A 10,593-nucleotide genomic window follows, 5' to 3' on the forward strand; every position below is an offset into this window, starting at 1 on the left:
TGACCAACTGTTGGAATATCCAGGCCGTGTTGTGTAAGCCAGTCTAATAAGTCACCATTACTAGATTACAACTATCTATTCACTTATTTGCATATGTGTGTCTAACTCCGTATAATTTTATCAAATGTGTAGCCTTGCATAGTCATCTCCACAGTCAAGATACTTAGCTGTTTGAGTGAACTATATCACTGTATAACTGTTATAAAAATATTCAAGTGGGAGGGCTGAAGAGATGGCTCCGGGGTTCAGGGTGCTTACTCCTCCATCAGAGCACCAGGTTTCAGATCACAGTACCCACATCAAGCAGCTCGCTAACACCTGAAATTCAAGCTCCAAGGGATGAAACGCTCCCTCTGGCCTCTGTGGACACACATGTACAAATGCACACATACACTAAGGCATGCACACACACACACACACACACACACACAGAATACAATTAAGAAGACTAGAGAGATGGTTCTTATTTAAGGTCATTTTCTGTTCTCCTGTAGGACCAGAGTTTGGGTCCTAGTACTAGTACTGGGTGGCTCGCAACCACCTGTAACTCCAGTTTTAGGGAATCTGATGCTCTCTTCTGGACTTCAAAGGCACATATAAGCATTTTCATATGTGTGTGTGTGTGTGTGTGTGTGTGTGTAGAAATAAATAATAAATATTTGTTTATGGGTTTTTGTTTTTCTTTGTTCAGGTTTTCTGTTTTTGTTTTTGTTTTTTTTGTCTTCATTTGTTCAGGTTTTTTGTTTTTTGTTTTTGTTTTTTTCAAGACAAGGTTTGCCTGTGTAGCTCTAGCTGTCCTGGAACTTGCTCTGCAGATCAGGAACTCCGTAAGCCTGGAACTCATAAAGATCCTCCTGCTTCCAGTGCTGGCATTAAAGATGCTACCATGCCCAGCTTATTTTGTGTTTTTTTTTTCTTTTTAAAAAATTATAATCTTTTAAAAACACCTGTGTCTGCCATGTGTTTGTGGGTGCCCACAGAAGCCAGAAGAGCCCATTGGATCCCCTGGAGTTGGAGTTACAGGCAGCATGAGCCATGTGATATCAGTGCTCCCAACCATCTCTCTATCCCCCAAATAAACTTTCTTTTTACTAAAAGGCAAAAATACTCATGGTGTTGGTGGTATAGTTCAGTTGTATGCCACTTGCCTGTGCAGGTATCCTGGTTATGCTCTTCAGTACTAGAAGGGAAAAAAAAAAAAAGCACCTCAACTGTGTCATCATTCAGACACACAGGTGTTACCCTGTTACGGTCACACCCATCTCTCCCTACCATCACTAACCCCTGGCAACCACTAATCTGTTCTCCATCTCTGTAATTACGATTCCACAAATGATGCAGAAATGGAACAAGCTGGTAGGCATCCCTGTGAGACTTGCTTTTTTTTTTTGCCCCATATAATTCCTTTACCATCCACCCGAGCCTGTATCAAAAACATGGTCCTTTGAGATTCTGAGTACTGTGTCAGAAGGGCAGACAAGTCCCAGTTCATTCATCCCTCATCCAACACAGGGTATTTGGCCGGTTTCCAGTTTGGAGCTATTAAAAGTAAAATTGCTATGAACATTTGTATACAAGTTCCTGCATGAAAATAAATCTTCATATCTCTTGGATAGATGCCCAGGATTATATATATATGTGTGTATATATATACATATATATACATATATATATGTATATATATATAGTATATTTGTTTGTTTTCATTATGTATTATGTGTTGTTTGATTTCAGGAACAGAAAAACTGTTTTCCAAAGAGTATCATGTTGTATTCACCAACAGAGTGAGTGACCCAGTTTCTCTGCAGGTTTTTAGCATTTGGTGTTAAACACTAGGGGCATGTGTGCACAAGAGCGTGTGTGTGTGTGTGTGTGTGTGTGTGTGTGTGTGTGTGTGTGTGAAAGAGAGAGGGGGGAGAAGAGAGAGAGAGAGAGAGAGAGAGAGAGAGAGAGAGAGAGAGAGAGAGAGAATATGTTTCCACGTCTGGGAAAGCCAGGGCCTCATATATGCAAAGCAGACACTCTATACATTTTGTTAAGTGTGTGGTGATTTCATATTGTGGCTTAATTTGCATTTCTCTGATTGCTAATGATCCTGAATTCTTGTTTATTTGCCATCTAAATGTTCTCTCTCTCTCCTCTCTTCTCTTCTCTTTCCTCCCCATTCCCTCTCCACTCCTTCCCCTACCCTATTAGGATCTTGCTATGTTAGCCAGACTACATTTGAATTTGTGGGAAGTGAGCATTCTCAACCTCCCAAATAACATGGACCGCAAAGCTCACCTTTGCCTTCAGACCCCCCTGTTACTTATTCTCTTGATTTCTCTTGATTAGTTACCTGTGCATCTCTCTGGTTCATTGAATTAGTAATTGATTTGCGGGGTTCAGTTTTGTTTTGTTTTGCTTTATTCTGTTTTGTGATAAGGTCCCATATATCCTTTTTTTTTTTAAGACTTTTTATTTATTTTATGTGTATCAGTACACTGTAGTTGTACAGATGGTTGTGAGCCACCATGTGATTTTGAACTCAGGACCTTCAGAAGAGCAGTCAGCGCTTTTAACGGCTAAGCCATCTCTCCAGCCCAGTCCCATATATCCTAAACTAGCCTCAAACTTGATGTATGGACAAGGATAACCTTGAATAATCTGGTGAACTCTTGAGGCCTGGAGTACCTGTGTATACCACCAGTCTATTTTAGAATTGGGCTTTTTGGCTTTATCTTTGTTTTTTTGTTTGTTTGTTTGTTTGTTTTTGTTTTTTTGGTTTTTTTTTTTTTTTGAGACAGAGTTTCACTGTGTAGCCCTGGTTGTCATGGAACTCGCTCTGTAAACCAGGCTGGCCTCGAACTTACAGAGATCTGCCTGCCTCTAATTGTTGGATTTTTAGTGTCATTTTGCAAGCTCTTTATTTGCAAACTCAAGCACAAGGCTTTGTTGAGCATTTTGTTTACCATTGTAAATGTTTCCTTTCAGTTTGTAATTTGTCTGTCCATTTGGGTTTTTGATTCGCTTTGTTGTTGTTGGATTTTGTTTGTTTTTAAGACAGTGTTTCTCTGTGTAGCCCTGGCTATCCTTGAATTTGCTCTCTGTAGCTTCAAATGCAAGCGAGCCACATGCCTCTGGAGTGCTATGATTAAAAGTGTGTGTCCAGCTGGGCAGTGGTGGCGCAAGCCTTTAATCTCAGCACTTGGGAGGCAGAGTCAGGTGGATTTCTTAGTTCAAGGTCTACAGAGTGAGTTCCAGGACAACCAAGGCTACACAGAGAAACCCTGTCTCAAAAAAAAAAAAAAAAAAGTGTGTGTGTCAACATGGCTAGGATAAGCCAGATGGGGTCCCAGTTGCTGAGAGGAGAAATAGATACATGCTCCCAACTCTAACCTAGAAGCTATCTCCAATTAATAACCACTCAAAAAAGAAAAAATCAGTTTTCTCCAATGGAATCTCATTGGATATACAAGCAACACTTACGGGCAGACCTCAGGCGCTGCAGGAGCCAACACAAATGAACTCTATGGTATTTTTGGAGGATTTTTTTTCCTCATAATGAGTGCTTTGTCTGGGACCTTACAGGTCTTTTGCTATATATTATGGTTTCTGATTTTTTTGTCTTTATGGAATTTTTGTGTATGCTTACGTGTGTGTGTGTGTGTGTGTGTGTGCGCGCGAGCACGCGCGCGCTAATACTTGTTTCTTGTGCTTTTTCTTTGGCTTTTTTTTTCCTATTCCTTTGTTTTGTCCTATTCAGTTTGTTTGTTTTTATTTTATCTTATTTTATTTTAGATGTCTTTGTTTTCTAATGAAGGAGAGAGAGAGAAAGAACAAGAAAGGGTGTGGATTTGGGAGGATGGGGAAGTGGGGAGAGTCTAGGAAGACTTTGGGGAGGGGAAGCCATAATCAAAATATATTGTATGGAAAAAATCTGTTTTCTTTTTTTTCTTTGGCTTTTTGAGACAGGATTTTTCTTGTCCAGGAATTAGCTCTGTAGACCAGGCTAGCCTTGAACTCAAAGAGATCCACCCGCCTCTGCCTCTTGAATGTTGGGATTAAAGGCTTGTGCCACCACTGCTTGGCCCCCTCCAGAAAAAAAAAAAAAAACTATTTTCAATTAAAGAAGGAGGAAGAGAAGGAGAGGAGGAGGAGGAAGAAGAGGAGGCAGAGGAAGAGGAGAAGGAAGAAGAGGAGAAGAAGAAGGAAAAGAAGATGAAGGAGGAGGAAGAGGAGAAGGAAGAGGAGAAGGAAGAGGAGGAGGAAGAGGAGAAGAAAGAAGAGGAGGAGGAAGAGAAAGAGGAAGAAGGAGGAGAAGAAGTGAAGAACTCTACCAGTAAAAGTCCTAATATTTTTTTTTATATCTCTTTTTTAAAGTTTTGCAATTGGGAGCTGGAGCAATAACTCAGCATTTAAGAGAATGCTAACTTCTCTTGCAGAAGACCAAGTTTGGTTCCCAGCATCTACAAAATGTGGCTCAAAATCATCTGTAACTCCAGTTCCAGGAGATCCAACAACTTCTGGCCTCTGTGGGCACCTGCATACATGGAGTGCACATAAACTCACATAAAAAAATAAATCTTGAAAAGTTCTGTGGAGCAGGGCGGTGGTGGCACACACCTTTAATCCCAGCACTTGAGAGGCAGAGGCAGGCAGATTTCTGAGTTCAAGGCCAGCCTAGTCTACAGAGTGAGTTCCAGAACAGCCAGGGCTATACAGAGAAACCCTGTCTCAACGCCACCCCCCCCCCAAAAAAAGAAAAAGAAAAAGAAAAGAAAAAAAGGAAAGAAAAGAAAAGTTCTGTGGATTTAAATTTGCACTTAAGCCCATGGTTCTTTTGGAATTGGTTTGTTTGAGCTCTAACACTTATGTCCAAGTTCTTTTCCTTTGATCTATAGGTATCTAATTGCCATAGTAATCATTTATTTATAATATTCTCTTTCCACCATTGCTTTTGCTACTTCATCAAAAAACAAACAAACAAACAAACAAAAAAACTAGAGGGCTAGAGAGATGGGTCAGTGTAAGAGCACTGGCTGCTCTTCCAGAGGACCCAGGTTTGATTACCAGCACCCACATGGCAGCTCACAGCTGTAGGTCACTCTAACTGATGACTTCTGCAGGCAACATGCAAAAACACCTATATAGAATGCATATATGTGTACCATGTGCATGCTGGAGCTCAAGGCAATCAAAAGACTGCATTGCGTTTCCTGGACCTGGAGTCATTTCACCGTATGAGTGCTGGGAATTGAACCTGGGTCTTTTGCAAGAACAACTGCTCTTAAGTGCTGAGGTAGCTCTCTAGTGGTTTTGGATGTACAGGTCTTTGACTTTCCTTGGTCAAAATTACCCAAAAGTATTTAATTATTTGAAATGTTATTATAAATGGAATTACCATCTTAATTTTAGAGTTGTTCGTTGCTGCTTTATGGGAACACAACTGATCACTTATTTTTGGAAAGGCAGAAAGGGTGGTACAGAAAGTTGTAGACTGGGACTCAGTAAGGCCAAGTCTTCAGTTTCACATCTGTTTTGCTAACCTCTCTGAGGGTGCTTCCTTGATCCAAGTTCATTTACCCTCTTCCCCTTGTGCTCTACCTGACAAAGAGTAAAACGCCAGAAAAGGAAAGAACTGGGAAATGCAAACGTTACACTCCAGGTTCTGGCCAGTGCAACAACTGAGCTGTTTGATTATCAGGAGGGAGGATGGTCTCAAAGAGGCCCATGGAGAGCCGATAGGTACTTTGATGTCAGTCCTCAGTGAGTGAAGGGCCCAAAGGCAGATCACAGAAGTCAACTGGAATTTCGTGACCTCAGAACACTGAGCTATCTAATGACTCATAAGTCAAGAAGCTACATGTAGCAAATCAAGTCCTGTAAAGCCTTGTTAAGCTGAGGGAGCTTCTCACGGCCCTGACAACAGGATTGTGCCAGGACATGTAGACAGGACTATGAATCTTGAATCAGCATCATGGCACCATGCTGCAGACCAGGAACACAGCGAGTCATGCTGACGTGTCTTCAACAGACGTCGGCAGGCTTTGTGTTTGAAGGAAGGGGTAGACCAGCTCGGAAAGGCTGTGTGCTTTCAAGAACCACTAGGAAACCTCAATCCTCGATGGACACTGTCCTTTCCCATAGCCTTTTTCTACTTCCTTCTGTGTCCAGGGAGTAGCACATTGCTGTGTTGCCATTCACGAGAACTTGGTCCCATAGTTGTGAACAGCACCATTTCCTCTGCCTGCCTTCCAGCTTCCCTATGTTAGGTCGATGGAGTTCCCCCCAAAATAAACTCTGAAGTCTGGTGACTAGAATCAAGTGCACACAAAGACAGATGAGAAAGGAGAAAGCATCTTTCACCTCTCTCTTTAGAGAACACCTTGCCTCAGAGAAACATCTTAAGCTCTTTAAAAAGATTTTTTAATAAAGGTTTACTATTTTATGTTGATGAATGTTTTGCCTGCGTGTGTTTGTGAACCACCTGTGTACCTGATGCCTGCAGAGGCCAGAAAAGGGTGTGGGTCTCTGTGGGGCGGGAGTTACAGATGATTGTGACTTATTCCATGCAGTGATGAGAACTGAACCTTTGTCCTCTGGAAGAACAGCTAGTGTTCTTAACTGCCGAACCATCCTCTGCCCTTAAGCTATTCTCAGTTGCTTCTTCTAGCAGTGCCTGCAATTCCAGCACTCAGGAGGCTGAGGCAAGAGAAATGCCAAGAGTTCTAGGCCAACAAATGCTAAGTAGCAAAACAACCCAAACCAAAACATCCATCTTTCATTTCCAGTGTGAAGGTACTGTACCACAGTTCTGCGGTTTGTGCCTTTTCTTTCTTTCTTTTTAATCTTTTATATATATTTTTACTTTTGGTTTTTGAGACAGGGTTTCTCTGTGTAGTCCTGGCTGTCCTGGAACTCATTCTGTGGACCAGGCTGGTCTCGAACATACAGATCAGCCTGCTTCTGCTTCCAGAGTGTTGAGCTAAAAGGTGTGCACCATCATTGCCCACCCAGCTTCTTGCTTCTCTCTCTCTCTCTCTCTCTCTCTCTCTCTCTCTCTCTCTCTCTCTTGTAATCCAGACTCACATCCCACTTATTATATAGCCAAGGATGACTTTGAATTTCTGATTTTCCCACCTTCACTTCCTAAGTACCACAGGTATGAACCACCATGTTTAACCATGAATTTTCCTTATCCCTACCAAGAAATTCCAGGCAAGGAATGGTAGAACCAATTGTTCATGTCTTGAAGAATTACCTTTGGGCATTTTTATGGTGTGTGTGTGTGTGTGTGTTTACCACAGAGGCAGAAGAAGGCATTTAATCCACTGGACCAGCTGATATTTTGAGGCAGATAAAGGTGGCTGTCTCAGCACATGTGGAGGTTCCTTCCTTCTTAATGTATGGAATACTACGTATCCCATGAAAAAATGCTACCAGCCTTCAAAGCTACCCTAGTGCTGCACATAGTGGCCCACGCCGTTAATTCCAGCACTTGGCAGGCAGAGGCAGGCAGATCTGAGTTCAAAGCCAACTTTGTTTAAGTAGCAAGTTCCAGGCATATCTCAAAAACAAAACAAAACAAAACAAAAACAAACAAAAAAAACAGAAAACCCTGGCTGGCGAGTTGGCTCAGCCGGTAAGAGTACTGATTGCTCTTCCGAAGGTCCTGAGTTTGGATCCCAGCAACCACATGGTGGCTCACAACCATCCGTAATGAGATCGGACGCCCTCTTCTGGTGTGTCTGAAGACAGTTGCTGTAAATTACGCCAGAGCGAGCGGGGGGCTGGAGCTAGCGGGGCCAGGTCCTGAGTTCAATTCCCAGCAGCCACACACATGATGGCTCATGGCCATCTGTACAGCTACAGTGTACTCATACACATAAAATAAATAAAAATAAATCTTAAAAAAAAAAAACAAAAACAAAAACAAAAAACCAGAAAATCCCAAAACAACTCATGGTAACAGCCAGACAGAAACTGAGTGGGAGAAGTTCACAAAGCAAAGTGTCTGCATGGCTTAGGCTCCAAGGTAGTTTTCTGTACAGCACAGATGGAGACAGGTTATACTAGCCATTTCATTTTTAATCATAGAAACCCTGAAGACGATCATTATGTTTTCAATTGTTTTTCCCCGGGGGATGTTATGCCCTAATGACACAGTCTGTTTTACTTTTTCCATAAATCACACATGACTTTCCTCCAGATGGTCCCTTGCCTCCAGCTTCTTGCCCTTCATGCGCTCACCACATCCCCTTACTAGTTATGAATGATTAATATCACTCCCTAGATCATTTGCACTTTTTATTACCAATAGTGTTTGATTTCTGACCCCAGGCTGGGGAATTGAGGTGTATATTTTACCTACTAAATCCAACTTGGCCTCCAGGTTCTCCCAGCACCCTTCAGTCCCTACCTAGAATACCCTGCCTGCAACTCTGAACTTTCTCTGGGCTGCCCTTCCACCAGAGGCTCCTTCCTATATATTCCAGACATTTTGGTCTCTCTTTTCTTCTCCTCTTCTCTCTGCAGCAATGCCCTATCTCTTTTTCTCACACCCTATCCCCAATATGGCAATCTTTCTGGCCTTGGTCCTTGGGGCCAATGAACTTGCCCACTTGAGAGCAGCTTCTCAATAAACCTGCCTTTTATATAATCTAATTTGGTTTAAATTGGCTCATTTCACTTGCAGCAGAAAAATAACCTATCAGATGGTGCGGAACCCAGGAGAAGTTGAGACCCCAATCTGATGATCCCAGTCCTTCTTTGTTACATGGGGATCATTTCTGTCCCTCAACTACTTCCAGTTACCAGGCCAGCCATGCTCTCAGGTGCCGTCATGGTTTCCCCACATGTATTATCTTTGTCCCTCTCTCTCTCTCTCTCTCTCTCTCTCTCTCTCTCTCTCTCTTTCTCTCTTTCTCTCTTTTTCCCTTTCTTTCTTTCTTTCTTTCTTTCTTTCTTTCTTTCTTTCTTGTCCCTTCTAGTTATGCTTTAGTAAAGGGTTTACGTCTCACACTGACTTCTCTGCTATAAATTACCATTGATTTTACAGTAGCTAATAAAGTGATTAGTGCCAGGAAGTGGTGGCGCATGCCTTTAATCCCAGTACTTGGGAGACAGAGGCAGGTGGATTTCTGAGTTTGAGGCCAGCCTGGTCTACAGAGTGAGTTCCAGACAGCCAGGGCTATACAGAGAAACCCTGTCTCAAAAAAAAAGAAAAAAGAAAAAAGAAAAAAAGAAAGAAAGAAAGAAAAAGAAAAAAGTGATTAGTACATACATACAATTGAACTAAATGCTATGAGGATACAAAGAATTTAAGAAGACAAGATCTCTGTACTGGAGGAGAAAATTTCAATGCTTTGCAGGACATTGTGGATGTTGATACAAAGAGTATATCCCAGACATTGTGGATGTTGATACAAAGAGTATATCCCAGACATTGTGGATGTTGATACAAAGAGTATAAGAGGATAAGGTCCTTGTACTGGAGGAGAAAATCTAGCAGCTGTAGTATATTGTGCATGTTTCTTGAGAGCAAGCCTTAACAGCACAGTGAAATAAAAACTCTCAGGTTCTACAAGGATATCTCCAGTTGAGTCCATCCTAGGATTGTAGGAAGGCTTCTGTTGATAGTTTTGTCAGCTTGATACAATCTTGAATCCTCTGGGAGGAGAATCTCCATGCAGGATCTCTAGATGAAGCCAACCTGTTGGTGTGTCTGTGGGTAGTTGTCTTGATTACACTCAGTGATATAGGTAGGTCTGCCTGTGATGGGCAGCACCATTCCCTAGGCAGGGGATCCTGGACTGTGTCAAGTACAGAGAAGGTGCTGAGTAACAGTAAGCATATGTGTATTCATTTCTCTTTGCTCTTGATTGTGGACGCAGCCAGCTGCTCTAACTCCCTGTCTAAGTTTCTCCACAATACTGGACTATGACCTGGAATTGTGGGCCCAGAATAAGTCCTTTTATTCTTAAAGTTGCTATGTCAGGATATTTTATCACACCAACAAGAATAAAACTAAAACACAAAACAAGCCCCTAAATTGAATTAAATTCCTCATATAACTCTGAAGACTCAGGTACCAATTAAGGATATATCTGAAGTTTAAGAGCTAATTTGCTCTTAAACAACAGAGGTAACAGAAACGATCTATTTCTGCTAGGCAGGCTAGGCTGTGAGCTACTCTTAACAGAAACAAGAAAAGAAAAGCTATTCTATTGAGTTGTCCATCAACAAGGAAAAGATACTTAAGGTTAAGTCCAGTCTCCTAGCCTCAACCTTGCTTAAAGGGAGCTGTGATTTAAAGGAGCTGCCTGAGAGAAAGAAAGTGGAGCTGAGTGGGGAAGGGAACGACAGAAACTTCATGAGGCAGCTGGGCAACGAGTATTCATCCAAGATGGACTAGCTTCCTGCAGATAAAACCGAAGGTGCATCTGGGACAGTCCAGATCTGACACATCTGAGCAATAAAGGCTTGGTGCTGACATGTTCTCAGGCCAGACATCTTTTCCCACAGGTAACAGCAGCTACTCTGAGTGACTCCGAGGTCATTTCCCTACATATATCTCGAGCAGGAAGAATTTAAAGAAGCAGAATCCTCAAA

This window comes from Mastomys coucha, unplaced genomic scaffold, assembly GCF_008632895.1.
Source record: "Mastomys coucha isolate ucsf_1 unplaced genomic scaffold, UCSF_Mcou_1 pScaffold20, whole genome shotgun sequence".
Classification (NCBI taxonomy): domain Eukaryota; kingdom Metazoa; phylum Chordata; class Mammalia; order Rodentia; family Muridae; genus Mastomys; species Mastomys coucha.